This window comes from Humulus lupulus, chromosome 5, assembly GCF_963169125.1.
Source record: "Humulus lupulus chromosome 5, drHumLupu1.1, whole genome shotgun sequence".
Taxonomy (NCBI): Eukaryota; Viridiplantae; Streptophyta; class Magnoliopsida; order Rosales; family Cannabaceae; genus Humulus; species Humulus lupulus.
This window is the reverse complement of record NC_084797.1, coordinates 204,781,312-204,795,526: the sequence shown is the minus strand read 5'-3', so window position 1 is coordinate 204,795,526 and position 14,215 is coordinate 204,781,312.

The following is a 14,215-nucleotide window of genomic DNA, read 5'->3' as shown; positions in this document are numbered from 1 at the left end:
AAGGATGAGCAGAAGTTTGCCCAATTGGCGCGTCCTTCGGAGGGTCTTCTGTTCGACTCTTTTTGGCAGGTCCCTGGCTTGTTTCGCCGTTGTGTCTCCTTGACGGCTTTCGCCGGAGCTGAGGAACTTCTTCTTCCTCCTCAGCCTGGTATAGGTCGAAGATGTTGGGAGTGGCCATATCTGCATACAGGTAGACACATGCAAAGGGTAAAGATAAAGGCAGATGAAAACTCTTTGTTCAACGGAAAAGAAGGTCACAAAGTTAATACCCGAGCTACAACTACTGGTCGCTATACTATTGAATCTATTAGTCACACACTCACTATCTGGCACGAAGAAGTCTGGCCCTAGATTTGGAGTATATGTAAAGTTGCCCTCCCCGTCAAACAAGTGACAGGGAATTGGCAAACTATTTAAAAGTAAAATAATTTTACCATTCTCATTAGAGGATTCCCCCAAGTCCACAACCGGCTCTTTGGCCTTTTGTTTCCCCTTGCCTTGGGGAGCAGAAGGTCTTTCTGCGGAAGGATTACCCGTGGGCTCCCTGATTGTAACCCCCCGTTGGCCTTCTTCGAGGAGGGGACGCAGGGGGTTGCTGCTCGGGAACCCCCTCGGCAGTGGCATCGACTACCACGGATCCTCTTGTTTCATGGCGAGGAGCCAGGAGGCCAGACAGCCTCAGGTTTTCATCAGTAACTAGGGACTTGACGCTTTTTTCTGCGTCTGTCATCCTGGCCAGCGCATTGGATCTCAACACCATGTCTGGTGTTGGGGTTGGACGTAACCATGGGCCTGAAAGACAAAGTATAGTTTGAGAAAAATGGAGGGAGACTCTTTGATTAAAATTATCGACAAGTAAAAGACAGCACTTACCTCCTCGAGCGAAGGCCAGGTTGTTGCTGATTATGTCCGGAGTAAGGAAGTACTCCTTATTGTACTGCCCCGCGTTAGATATGTACGTGGTGTTAGTCAGGAACGTTCGGTTTGTCTCCTGATGACAAAGATGGAAGAAACCCGTCCCATATTGTTGCGGGTTGGATTTAAGGTCGAAAAGATAATTGACCTCGTGCGGGGTAGGTTCTGGCCATTTTTTAAGTTTGTACAGGATATAGAGTGCGGCCAGCATTCTATATCTGTTTGGAGTAATTTGGAAGGGGGCGACATCGAAATAATTAGCTACCCCCTGATAAAAAGGATGTAAAGGGAGGAAATCCCCCGCCTCTATGTGATACCGAGACCAGGCGCTATATATAACCCCAGGGAGGTTAGCCCTTTGGTCTGTGGCATGAATTCTAATGGAAACCCCTATAAGAGGGTACTTCCTGAAGTAGTCAGCAACCATCTGAAGGGTCACTACGCTGGTCGGGGAGGTATACCACTCGACATCAGGCAGATTCTGATGGCGAGGGCGGGCTCTAATTTGGATGTTAGGGTCAGGAACAGGATTGTCTCGACTGCTGGTCGAGGGAACCCTAGCCTGCGAATCAGGCTGGGCAGGAGGGTTAGGATTATCGTCGGAGTCAGGTCTTTTCTTGCCTAAAGATTTGGAACGAGCCATTTGAGGAGGAGAAGGACGAGGTCTGGAAGAGGATCGTGAGAAGGGAATCTCGTGGATTCGGTTGGCCGGTTGTTCTTCGCCTTCGAGCAGCTGGGCGAGAAGATCGTCGTCGATGGGCCGTTCACCTCCCCACAAATCTGGCATCAATGTCTGCAAACAGAAGAATGGGGAGGTGAGGATAGAGAATTTTTAAAGGCTTTTTAGAATAACGTTAGTCGAGTATAAAAGTCAAGCTTTTATACAACAGCATTCTAACAAAAAGCTAAATTTTTCCACACGAACAGTTTGAGAAACGGATCAAAGGGTGAAAGTAAAAAGGTTTTCAATAAAGTTTTTTCAACTCCCCTTAGGGCGGGAAAAACCTATTTTCCAACTAGCCTAAAGATCGAATTTTTACTTCGATTTTACGTTCTAAAAGTACGATCCTAACTATCAAACTAACTCGTAACTCTTTTTACCCACAAGACATTCTACGCACAAGCATCTCAAACCAGAAACGGATGAACTCAAATAGTCGAAATAAAGAGGCATGCATTGCGAAAGTACAAAACATAAAGTTTCGAAGACTTACCAGAAAGAAGATCGTTTCGAAGGGTAAAGAGTCTTCGGAAGTCGAGGTGCTTTCAAGATGAACTCAGAAAGTGCAGAAGAACGGTCTCTGGGAGAAGACGAGAGCTCTGGTTTTAGGGTTTCTGGAGTGTGTAATGCCGTGCGTAAAAAGAAAAGGAAGATTTCAGAGATATTATATAAGTTTGTCTGTGGCATTAAAAAGGTGTAATCATCAGTTTCCCTTTTACGAAGTATGGGGAAGCGGAATAGCTGTCGAATTATTACTGGGGAACTGAAAAGTCATGATTAGACAGGAGTAGGTTACTTTTTCCAAGAACACACGAAGGGTTCTGACACATCAGGTGGGGTTACCGAAGAGTTGTTCGCTCAAAAGTTTATTTATTGCTCGTAATAAATAAACTTGGGGGGCAAATGTTATCCAAAAAATTGGCATTGATGACGTGGCAAGTGATCCCTGGACACGTGGCTGACACCTGGAGGAACTCTGCTAGTGTATCGACCAGAAGACGTATTAGGAGCAGTAAGCAGCCCAGTCTTACCTGCGACCAGTCTGGTCGATGGTTCCGCATGCAATATAATATTACTGTAAAGATCTTTGAAGATCCCGAATTTAACTCACAAAATCTCTTGAATATCCGGTTATTTAGGAGAGTATATCAGCAACTAAATTATGTAATCCCCTTTAAGCCTATAAATAGAGAAATATAGCTCAAGGAAGGGACTTTTGGCTTTAGAATTACTTGATACTAGTATAATTCTATCAGAAATATTGTATTGTTCTTCAGAGGTTGGTGAAACTCATTGAACCCTAGTTCTTTGATCACTCATTTGATTCTTAGATTAATAATTGTCTAAGTGGACGTAGGTTATTACCAGATCCTGGGGCCGAACCACTATAAAATATCGTGTCTTATTATTTTTGTCATTATGTTCTTCTCAACGCATTAATTCACATCAAGCATATTCTGACTCCGTGTCAGTTGGCCAAAATCTGGGTCAACACAATGTCATATATTATAAAACAATGACACAAATAATATAAAAAAATTAAGCCAAAATACTGTTTATAGTCTTAAAATAAATAAATAATACCATAATTTTTATTTAAAAATATCGTTAAACACATAATCTGTTAGATACACACTTTTTACATATAAAAATATGATGCATTCTAGTTTTAAAGTAAATTATTTGATGTTGTTTATTAGTTTTAAATTTAGTGTTCATAATAATTTAAATTTTGGTATTTTTTTATGTTTTGATTTATATATTATATATGGTAATTTTAATTTTAAATATTTTTTTCTAATTTTCTTTTATAAAAAATATTTAATATAATAAAATATTAAAAAATTCTAAATTAAAATTATGAATTTAAAAGGTTTATTTGACCAAATTTTAATTATTTAATTAAGAAAATTTAAAGCGAACAAAAATTTATATATAAATATATATTATTCAATTAATGGTTAGAACAATTAAAATAAGTAATTTCTCATTAAAAAACTAAAAGACAAAATAAGAGATATGTATATTTATGTCTAATGTCATTATTACATATATGTTTGGATAAATAAAATATATTAATTAACAAAATAAATATTTAATAAAAAAATAAATTTAAACACATAATTGAAAGAGTAATTTAAATACTTTAATATGAGATTTTAAAATATGTGATAAGAAATTATTATGAGTTATTTATTATTTTTATTTTCAATTTATTTACCTTATTTAGATAACTTTATTATTTTTTTAATCTATTCACCTTATTTAGATGACTTTAAAACTAATGATGTTAGAAAACAATAAAAAAATGTTAAATCTAACGGAAACCAACAATTTATGTTAAACTCACATTTATAATACATAATTTTTTTTTGAATTCATTACATGTTACGGCTTGTTGATGCTCAAAATATCACCAAGGGGAAATATGAGATCAATGCCAAAAAGCCCCCATTTACATGACATAGATGCCAAGACACCATGGCCTCGCTCGGCCATGCTCGGCCACCCAGACGCGAGACGCCATGGCCTCGCTCGGCCACGCTTGGCCACCCCGACGTGAGACGCCAACGGCCTCGCTAGGCCTGGCTCGGCCAGCCAGGCGCGGACACCATTGGCCTCGCTCGGCCACGTCCGCACACCAGGTGGCCTCGCACCCCAACAGGCCCTCGGCCTTGCTCAGCCACGCCCTCACGCCAGGCGGCTTCGCTCCCCAGCAGGCCCTCGGCCTCGCGCAGCCACGCCCGCACGACAGGTGGCCTCACGCCCCAGCAGGCCCCTGGCCTCGCGCAGCCGCGCCCGCACATCAGGTGGCCTCGCGAATAGGGGCACGCGTCAGAGGAGCCTCGCCACCAAGGGGCTCGCGTGGAAGTCATCTCACCACGCACCCACCTGTCAAGGCCCCATGCCTATCACTTATGCACGCAGGTGACCTCGGGGTGCTTCAGGCACCACGCATCAAGGACCCGAGAGCCTCGCCTCACGCCATCACCTTTACACACGCCAAGTGTCCCTTTCCCTATGCCTTGGGGGCCTCGATGCTCAGGGGCCTAGGTGCGAGTTGAGTGGAACGTACTTGTACGATCTCATACTGGGTACGGCCCTTAAGACCTTGTACGTCGAAATACGGACGCCCGTACCAGTGGGGGAGTGGGAGTGCTGGGATAGGAGCGTGGCCCGAACGTCTACGGCCAGAAGTCAGAGTCGACACTACTACCACCTGCGCCACTATGCCTGCCACCACTCGTCAGACATGGGTACGGACAAGTAGTGGAGGCATCCTCCTGACACCTGCCCCTGCACTGGATGTACGACCACAACCTCTGAAGCCACTCTCCTGGCATAGTACTTATGTACCACTTGGTCTCCTGGACGACCATGTACCCAGGGCCATTAGAGCCTACTATAAAATGAACTCTAACCCCACTTGAAAGGGGGTGGTTGGGAAATTTACTGTAGCAAAGGCTTGAGAGTGAATGAAAGATTGATTTCTCCATTGTTATTCTGACATTGTTCTTGAGTTATTATTTAGATTTCTACAGCTTTTTTATTGACGATCCTTACTTGATAATTTTTTTTTTCCAACTCAACTTAGTTGACGAGTTCTCACCGCCAACACAGCTAATGTATACATTGAAGTACAGGATATGATAATGATTCCCACATCTAATTACAACTACCAACACGACACAATCCCACCATGAACACCCATGGGGAAGGAGCGACAAGCCTCATTATGAAGGGAGCATAAACCACCACAACAGCACCATCACTTTGGGGGACTAATACCACCTAAGAGGACAAATATATGCATATATATATATATTAACAATTTTTTTTGGCCTGGGTCTAGATTGAGCCCCCAAACTCTTGGTACAAAGCAAGAGGCCCCACCGCTAGGCCAACTCACAATGATTCTTCTATCTCTTTTATATTAGATATGCATATAATTAAAGTATATATAGAATATTTTTGTAGTCATTGAACCAAATCACCCTTAAGCTTTGGATAAAATAGAACCCAAAAACAATAGAGAGAATTATGAAAGGCTTTCTTTTTGTAAATTATAAACTAATTAGTCTTATGGCGTGTTTGGAAATAATTATGTAATTAGTCTTAGATTGTGTAATTAATAGGGTAGTAATTACATATCATAGTAATTACACTATATTTTAAAATACAATGCATGTTTGGATTTCAAGTGATAATTACTTATGATTTTTTTGTCATGTTTGATAAAATAATTAGTAATTACACATCTCTTCTATATAATAAGTGTGTAGATAACGGAAATTCTTGGTTTTAACGGTCTTTATTTTTTTAATGTTAAATTTAACGGAATATTCTTATATTTAACAGAATATTATTATATTTAACAGTAGTTTGTAAACACTTAAACTTAAATAAAATAAAATAAATAAAAATATGATATTTTTGAGATATTTTACAATGATAATTATTTTAAAATAATAAATAATTCAATAAATTAAAATATGATATTTTTGAGATGTTTTACCATGATAATTATTTAAAAATAATAAATAATTAAACAAATTAAAATAAGATATTTTTTAGATATTTTACAATGATAATTATTTAAAAATAATAAAATCATACGTTTTATAACTTAAATAAAAATTAATTAAACTTAAACTCAATTATTAGAATAATATCATATTAAATATATAATATAATCTACTATCAATTAGCAACAAATTACTTTAAAAAAAAACTAGCAAGAAACTTAAATTTAAAATCTAAGTATAATATTTAATATTATATTAAACATATAATATATAATCTCTTGTTGTCCCTCCCAAATTCAAAATTAGAACAAACATAAACTTAAACAAAAATAAATAAATTATTTAATTAAAATAAGATATTTATTTGAAATTTATATGACATTAATATAAATTTAATAAAAATAATTAATAAATTGTATAAATAAAACTAAGCAAACGTGCATATTGCACGTTCTTTATATCTAGTAAAATAATAAGGGCCCGTTTGGTAAAATTTTTGTTTTTGAATTTTTTAAACACAAAAATAGAAATATAATTTTATTTTTGTTTCTTTATTTTAAAAAATAAAAATATGTTTGGTAACTATTTTTGTTTTTTGTTTTTAAAAACAAAAAAATAATAAACGCATTTGATAACTTTATTTTTATTTTTTGTTTAACAATAATAAGGTGTTGGTTTGAAGAAGAGAATAAAAACAGAAAAGAAAAATTGAAAACTGTTTAAAAAAATTTTGAAAGTGAAAAAATTCTATTTTCAAAATTTAATAAATTTAAAAAAAATAATAAATAAAAATAGAGTTACCAAACACACTTTATGTTTAATTTTCAAATTTTTAATTAATTAAATAAAAAACTATTTTTTAGTGTTACCAAACAACACCAATATATAATAAATATTATTTAAATTTCTCAAGGGGGCTGTGAGAATCGAAGAGTGTATTTATGATCCCTCAATTACTTCTAATTACATGATTATCGTGTAATTACATGGTCAGACAAACACGCTAAATCAAGTAATTACTCTGAATTACACCTAAATAAAATTACAGAGTGACTTTCTAAACGCACCCTTAAACATTTTAGAAAATCTTTTACATTTATGTATTCAATCGAATTTGAATTCACATCATACATTACATTCACACAACACATCCCTAAGAACGTTCATACTAATATTTAAGAAACATTTATAAAAATTAGATTTAAGGGATATGATTAAATTCCAAGTGTTTTTATTCTGTATTGTATATCACATTCAAATTTCGAGTGTCACGATAGACTTTTCTTTACTATATTTCATATATGAATCTTATAATATCGATTAGTTTTAGTTATTATTATTTTTTTAAATTAGGTGAATTTTGAATTTTCAAATACATCCTGCTTCATATTATAATTTTTTTCTATAAATAAACTATCGAAAGCATTTATTGTTATGGTAAATTGTAATGTAAGAGTGTGTGTTATATAAGAGTCAAATTCTTTTATTATTTGGTGGATTAATCAAATCTAATCCGACTTAATTGACTCATCCAATAAAAAATCATAATAATAAAAGTTAGATACTCTATTATAATTGAATTTGATTGGATAATTAAAAAAATTATAATCTTATTTAAGCATTTGGTGGATATCTAAACAAAGTTAATTACAACTAATCAAATATAATATTTTTTTTATAAACTTGAAAGTTATAGTGTAGTGCCTTAACACATATTAAAGCATATTTATTTAGTATTTTTAACGAATTTATAATATATTTTTAATATTTTAAAAATTGACATGAAATATTAAAAAATATTTATAAAATTCAATTACCGATTGTATTGGACTGAAATGGAGGTTAAAAATTAAATTAAATTGAATTGGATGTGAATTTTTAAAAATTAATTTGCAATTGAATTTGATGAGCAACCTTATTTATTATTAAGAATATTTATATATATCATTGTATTAATTTTTTTAATTGAATAATATTAAAAAATAATTACAAAAAGACGATTACTTTCTTCCCCAGAATTTTAGTTTGCCAAGAGCGTAAAAATATGTGTAGAAAAAAATTAATGATGATATATTAATAAAAATATGTAAATTAAGGAGAAGTGTAGAAACAGTTTTGGAGTATATCGTATGCCCTTTTATTATTCATTCCATATATATATATATACAAAGATAATATCCCAACATTAACCGAAATTCCTAAAGATCAGCCAAGATAATATCCCAAGATTGACTCCTAAAATACAGCAAAGATAAAGGCCTAAAGATTAGGAAACAATCCCAAAATTATATCACAGAATATATATCCTAACACCCCCCCTCAAGTTGGAGCATAAGGTTCAAAGATGCCCAACTTGCTAAGTAAAGCGTCAAACTGAGCTTTTCCAAGTGCCTTAGTAAAGATGTCAGCCAATTGAGTCTTTGTAGGAACATAGGAAGGATCAAGTAGACCTTCAGTAATGGCATCACGCACAAAATGACAATCAACTTCAATATGTTTGGTACGCTCATGAAACACAGGATTCTTAGCAATGTGAAGAGCAGATTGACTATCACAGAAAAGTTTTATCGCCTTAGGATGATGTACACCCAAGCTTAACAAGAGCCCTTTTAACCATTTCAGTTCACAAGTAACAGCTGCCATAGATCTATACTCTGCCTCTGCTGACGAACGAGACACAGTGTTTTGTTTCTTGGTCTTCCAAGAGATAGGAGAGTTGCCAAGAAACACAAGCCAACCTGTCAGTGATTTACGAGTAATTGGACAAGCGGCCCAGTCTGAGTCACACCAACCCTGTAATGACAACTCACTATTAGCGGTTAAAAGAATACCTTGACCAGGTGTTCCTTTTAAATAACGAACCACCCTTAAGGCCGCCTCCCAATGATCCACACGAGGTTCCTGCATAAACTGTGAGAGAATATGAACTGAGTAAGCTAGATCAGGACGAGTGACAGTCAAGTAGATAAGACGACCCACTAGTCGTCGGTAAGCCGCATGATCAGGATACAGTTCACCGTTTGCAAGGGCAAGTTTATGATTCTGTTCAATGGGAAAAGTAGCCGGTTTTGCCCCTAGCAGCCCTGTTTCAGAGATGATGTCAAGAGTATACTTCCGTTGGCAAAGAAACAACCCCGAAGAACTGCGGGCCACTTCAATGCCCAAGAAATATTTGAAAGGTCCCAAATCCTTCATATGAAAACAGTCGCTAAGATAGGCTTTAAAGGTCCTCAATGCAGCGGAATCATTCCCAGAAATGATAAGATCATCTACATAAACTAGAACATTCATTTGAACACTACCACGAGTATAGGTGAATAGGGAATAATCTGAGTAAGATTGTAAAAATCCATAGCCTTTCAAAGAAGATACAAGTTTGGCAAACCAGCAGCGCGGTGCCTGTTTGAGACCATATAAAGATTTGCGTAGGTGGCACACCAGATTAGGATAAGAAGATTCAAAACCAGGAGGAAGCCTCATATAGACTTCTTCCTCAAGGTCTCCATGTAAAAAGGCATTGTGAACATCCATTTGATGAAGTTCCCAATTCTTAGAAGCAGCAACAGCAAGAAAAGCCCGAACTGTAACCATTTTTGCTACAGGAGCAAATGTCTCAGCATAATCAATACCTTCAGTTTGATGATTGCCAAACACAACCAGCCTAGATTTTAGGCGCTCAATACGACCGTTAGAGTGATATTTGATTTTGTATACCCATTGACTGCCTAAAGCTCTTTTGCCTGGTGGGAGGTACTCCATAGTCCATGTACCATTCTTTTCAAGGGCGTCGATCTCCTCTTTCATAGATTCTCTCCATCCGGGATCCTGCATGGCTTCTTTAAAGGAACGAGGTTCCTTGCCAGAAGTAATAGCTGAAAGAAAATTTCGGTAATTCACAGAAAAATTATCACAGTTTATATAGTGTGCTATAGGATAAGGAGTACCTGAGGAAGCCGATGGAGACGAAGTGTGGGGAGATGGACTATTAGTAGAAATCGTATGAGTGACATAATCCCGGAGCAACACGGAAGGGAACTTTTCCCTCATACCACGATCCAACGCATCTTGTTGGGCTGAAGTAGCAGGCGGCCCAGTGGACGGGTCCAACGTAGAGGGAGAGGAGGGCTGTCCAAATTGGGCCTCAGAAGGAATGGATTGCGGTTGATTGGAGAGATTGGGTTGAGGGGAAAATGTGGGCTCGGGTTGAGGTGTTGGTGCGGAGTGTGGCGGATCAGTTAGGTTCTGCGGGATTGAAGAAGTAGTAAAGGGTTGGTTTATGGGCTGATTTGGTGAAGTGGGCTCATGTGTTTGAGGATGGGCTGATAAAGACATGGTGGGTTCATTTGGTGTGGGCAGGGTTGAATATTCAAGTGCTATATCAAAATCTGGATCTACTTCGAGGTTTGATTGGAGAATATTTTCCGGCACCGTATTCACAAAATCCGTATCATAAAAAGGAAAAACATCCTCTACAAATTTCACATCACGAGAAACGAAAAACTCTGTTGTATCAAGATCAAAGAGCCTCCAACCCTTTTTACCAAAAGGGTATCCTACGAACACACATTTTCGACTTCTACTAGCAAATTTATCTCCTTTTGCCTTTTGATTATGAGCATAGCATAGGCAACCAAAAGTGCGAATGGCATTATAAGATGGTTGTGTGTCAAATAGAATCTCGTAAGGAGTTTTATTACGTAAGAGGGAAGATGGTGTTCGATTAATTAAATGTGTTGCAGCTAAAATGCCTTCCCCCCAAAAATAAGTTGGTAATTTAGCCTGGAATAGCAATGCCCTGGCTACATTAAGAATGTGTTTGTGTTTCCGTTCAACTCGCCCATTTTGTTGAGGAGTACCCACACAAGAGGTTTGAAATAATATGCCAGATGCATGAAAATAATCTCTTAGGCAATTAAATTCCGTGCCATTATCACTTTGAACAATCTTAATATTTTGAGAAAATTGTCGTTCAACCATTGCAATAAAGGACATAAACATACGAGTGACTTCAGTTTTATCAATAAGCAAATAGACCCAGATAGCACGTGAAAAATCATCCACCAAAGTCAAAAAATAGCGAGCACCACAAGAAGAATGATGCTTATATGGCCCCCATAAGTCACAATGTATTTTTTCAAAAATTCGAAATGTCTTTGTTTCACTCAGAGGAAAGCTATCTCTAGAATGCTTGGCACGAAAACAAATCTCACAAGCTTTATTTAAATGACTTTTGCAATTACCAACAGGAGGAAGCAACTTGACAACCTTTTCAGATGGATGACCCATACGTTTATGCCACAAATCCAGAGTTGAAGAAGATTCAGCCACAGAAATTTGTTGCACAGATTCTTGATCCCCGAAGTAGTATAGTCCATCCCGCCTAACACCCGTTCCAATCTGCTGCCTCAATTGGTCCTGTATAGCACACATATATGAGTTAAAGTGAATAATACAACCCATATGATCATTTAACTGTGAAACCGAAATTAAATTACAACTTAATTGAGGAACGAAAAGCACATTAGTAAGAGTGATTTTGTTCGATAAACGAACAGAACCCTCTTTGGTGGCAGCTACAGATTCACCATTTGGAAGGCCCACGGGACAATGGTCAACATCATGAGTATCAAATAACCACGAAGCGTTACAAGTAACATGACGAGTAGCACCCGTGTCAATAATCCACAATTGGTTATCAAACGTACCATTCAATCTATCATCAGGAATTGTAGTGTTACCAAGTAGGCCAACAAGTGCTTTCCATTGCTCAGGAGAGAACAAGTGGGAGGTAGCAGCAGGCTGTGTGGCAGCGAAATGACCAATCGAGCTTGAAGATGAGGCAGCAGTAGCATTGGCACGAACAGACCCTCGACCACGCTCCCCTGACTGCAGCGGCTTACTTCGACCAGAATTTCCACCCTCCACCTTTGCTTGATTAGGCCACCATTCAGGGTACCCGATTAGTTCAAAGCAAGAGGCAATCTCATGGCCTGATTTCTTACAGTGGATACATGAAAGATGTGATTTGTCTTGCTTCTCCACACGACCTGAACCACGGCCTTTGGCAGACGGTGTGCGAACAGCAAAACCAACAACATCAGGTTGTTTCTCTTCGGGTATAGTTTCGGCAAGACGAACCCTTTCCTCTTGAATCATCAATTGGTAAGCTCTATCAAGAGTGGGCAAAGGATCCTGTGACAAAATATTAGTACGAAGCTGAGCATAATACTCAGAATATAAGCCCATAAGAAACTCATGGAGCATATTATTATTACGACGTTTCTCATGCTCATTTCCTGCAGTACAGGCAGTACAACAATTGCAATTAATTAAAGGTTCATGTTGATACAATTCCTCCCATAAAGATGTCAGTTTGCCAAAGTAAGTGGCAACAGTCATCAACTTTGTTTGTTGACATTTGGCTATGGAAGTTTTTAATTGTTGTATGCGTGGACCATTCACCAGTGCAAAGTGGGACTTCAACGTATCCCACAAGCGTTTTGCATCGCGATATTTTGAGAGGGTGCTTTTAATCTCTGGATCAATGGTGTTCATAATCCAAGAGACTAACATAGCGTGGATCGTAGTCCAATCGGACTGCGTGCAAGGAGCAATAGGGGCAGGGATAGTTCCATCTAAGAACACAAATTTACGGCGTGCTTCAAGGGCCGTTTGGATGTCTCCGGCCCAGTCATCGTAGTTGTCTCCACGAAGACGAGTAGGAGTAATAAAATCTCCCGGTCGATCTTGCGATCCAAGGTAGAATGGTGAAGTAGGTTCGATTTTTGAAGAAGGTGGTGGCTGCTGATCATTTTCTGCCATGGCTATGGTAGGTAACCTTGGCGACAGATACCATGTAGAAACAGTTTTGGAGTATATCGTATGCCCTTTTATTATTCATTCCATATATATATATATACAAAGATAATATCCCAACATTAACCGAAATTCCTAAAGATCAGCCAAGATAATATCCCAAGATTGACTCCTAAAATACAGCAAAGATAAAGGCCTAAAGATTAGGAAACAATCCCAAAATTATATCACAGAATATATATCCTAACAAGAAGGTATGGTAAGGGGCATGCCAGTGTAGGTGTATATAAAAATATTGGACTAAGCTATAATAGAAATTATATATAGTTTCTTTTTTATAAACACAACTGAGAGAGGACGGTTGCCCTCCCTTAGACCTATTTAGGTCCACTATGGTGTGTCAACAAATATCATCGTGCCACTTGCTCCTGCTATTCCACATCTCTGAATTTGCAAGGAAAATGAGTTTTTCTTTTTTCTTAATCCAAGTATTTTTGTTAAATATTAATTACTAATTTAGTTGTTTTATGTGGTCTAACGTTTATGTAAACATTAGTTTAAGAAATGTTCAACTATATTAACAAATTAGTCTTTTAAATATTAGTTACAAAAATATAATTATTAGTTTTGAAATTATTTTTGCAAAGGTTACTTACTAAAATGTACATTTTAGGTAAAATTTAGTCCATTATATGTTATTTACAAAAATATCTGCCTATGACTATTTAAGATACTTTTACGGTGTATTCTTTAAAAGGTATGCACTGGTGTATACTTTTTGTATTTTCGGCTCTTGAACAGTTTTCAGCGCGATTTTTTTATAACCGTGTTTATTGTAGTTATTTAGAGCATATTGCAAATTTTCAGAAGATTTTGAACAATTTACAGTGTCGAAAATTAAGTATAAACAGATTGTTGCACGCATGACTAATTTTTTTATGCGGGTGGAAAACAACCTGTTTGAATCTAATTTTCAACACTGTAAAATTTTCAGAATTTCCTTAAAAATTTATACGATATTCTAAATAACTACAATATACATGGTCATAAAAAAAATTGTGTCGAAAATTGTTCACGAGCAAGGAAACACAAAAAATATGCACTATAGAATTATCCTAACTATTTATACCAATATACAACTCTTTAGTTTTGGAAAGAAATCAGTATTTTTGTAAAGCAAATTTGTATTTTTGTAAACTAAGGAATGTATTGATTTTTTTTTTAATTGAAAGTTTTT